This window comes from Tupaia chinensis, unplaced genomic scaffold (assembly GCF_000334495.1).
Source record: "Tupaia chinensis unplaced genomic scaffold, TupChi_1.0 Scaffold000037_3, whole genome shotgun sequence".
Lineage (NCBI taxonomy): Eukaryota > Metazoa > Chordata > Mammalia > Scandentia > Tupaiidae > Tupaia > Tupaia belangeri.
The window spans coordinates 1695078-1697612 of record NW_006159486.1 but is presented as its reverse complement, the minus strand read 5'-3'; positions in this window follow the sequence as shown (position 1 = coordinate 1697612).

Genomic DNA, 2535 nt, shown 5'->3' with positions numbered 1-2535 from the left:
ATAGAAGTACTGAGGAAAACATTTCAGTATAGAAGTATCAATAGAAATCTGAAAAATAGGTTCATGAATTCTATCCAAATTAGAATATCATACAAAAAGTAGCTATTTGCTGTGTTAATCTAATTCTGACAATACGTTATAACAAAAATAAGGCGCTGACCAAAGTAACTCAATAAACTGTGCATTAAAATGACTATGCCTAAAAATATTTATTTACACAAAAGATTTTTTCTACGGCCAACTAAACTTTATTCACATAAAATCCCCTATATTTTGATGAAAAGTTGTTGCAGTAGAAACTGCCTTAAAAATAATATCAACATTCAAAGAGTTTTAAAAGAGAAAAGTACTTTGAAGATCATTTAGTTTATATGTTAGACATGAAAAAAATAAAGACCCAGAGATATCAGACTTTCTTATCCCCAAATCTCTTAATCACTGATATAGATTGACACATAACATATATAGATATATATGATAGATAAAATAGAGACATATATCTTCTATGATTACTGTAACATTTTATTGCTATATATTATAATATGAATTGGATGACTATAATGTTCTCTCTTTATACATATATGTATGTAGATATATTTGCGATCAATTAATTTCTTACATGGTATTAGCTCTTTTTATATTCTAATGGTGTCATAGCCCAACTTTCTTTTCTTTTTTTTTTTGGAGAGATTTTCGCTATAGGGCGCGTGTGCTCGCCAGACAGACAGAGAGAGACATAGAGACAGAAAGCGAGAAATCACCCCCCAGAGGGGATGGTCACGCCGCAATCCCTTCTTCTCCATTCTCCTCTCTGGATCTTGGGCACGCACGCACACGTGCCCGGCATGAGCCCTAAGCCACCGGGTCTGGGACGCAAATTGAGGTTGACCACGTGGGAGTCCAGCCACACAGCCATTAAGCTAACTGCTGGTTCCCTTTCTTTTAAATTAATTATTTATTTGATTGGTTTCTAAATTTTTTTTCTATTTTTTAAATCTTGAACATTAGAACAGCCTGCCTTTGAAACAATTACCTCAGTCCTCAGTGTCTTTCAATAAAAATTACATGAATCACTCAGAAGATGAATGTCTTAGAAGTCATAACTATCATTTGTTTTCTTTTTGAGATAAAATACACACATACACAAACACACACACACATATATAATCATTATTTTCATAACCTCAGATTCCCAGTTCTCCAAAAATAAAAATAATAATTTATGGTGTTTCATTTACACATGTGTTTATACATCTGAAATAGCAAATAACTCTTTTGTGTCAAGAATATATGTTTCAGATTGAAAGACTAGATTGGATTTCAGTTCTAACATTATTCACATTTCTCCTGGCTCTATCTTCAGTACTTGGTTCAATCTATGTTATCTCTTACCTTTGCCTATTAGCATCAATAGCACTTCTTTTTATTAGTCTCTTGGCAATCACTGATGTTTTATGTATAATGCTGCTTAAATTTAATTGAAGTGTAAGTTTCAGTTTAATTATGAGGTTCTCTGATACCTTTAGCACTTTTTTCTCCATGATCATTATAACAATTTCTATATAATCTCTTTAAAATTATTCATTTATTAAATGTCTATTAGACAATCCATTTAAAAAAACTAACTAAAATTTTGTAATGATCTTACTGTATTTTAATAAAAATTTTACTGAAATGCACCTTTTAGAATAGTTCAAACACTGGCCTTTACTAGTCTAGTATTTTTAAAAATTTACATTTAATATCTTTAGAGTACACAACATGGTTTTTCCCAGCATAAATACAGTGCCTATTAGTCAAATCAAAAACTACTATACATATCAATAAACAACTTTTCATTTTTATGTATATTAAATGTTATGTTTATTATTTTCCTTGATCCCCTCCCTCCTACCACCTATTGCCTACCTCTATTACCCACCCCATCCTATACTGTCTCTAGTATCTACATTTGCCCTCCCTGCTTTTATGCCTTCCAATCTTTTAGTTTCTGCTATAAAGTGCAGATATTTTATATATATTGAATAGGGACATACAATGCCTGTATTTCATAGTCTGGCTTGCTTCTCTTAACATTAAATCTTCTATGTTCGTCAAATTTCTACCAAAAGTTAAGGTCTCATTGTTTTTTTTTTTGTTGTTGTTGTTGTTGTTGTTTTTCGGGGTTTTTTTTGTTTGTTTGTTTTTATGACTAGTAGTATTCCATACAGAATATATCCACATTTGTTTCTTTTCTTTTCTTTCTTTCTTTCTTTCTTTTTTTTTTTTTTTTGTGAGATTTTCACTGTAGGGCGTGTGCGCTCGCCAGACAGACAGACAGAGACATAGAGACAGAAAAGCAGAACCCCCCAGGGGGGATGGTCACGCCACAATCCCTTCTCCTCCATTCTCCTCTCGGGATCTTGGGCACGCACGCACACGCGCCTGGCGTGAGTTTTAAGCCACCAGGTCCGGGACACGAACCGCGGTCGACTACGTGGGAATCCAGCGACATAGCCATTACGCTAACTGCTGGTTCCCATTTTTTTTTTTTTT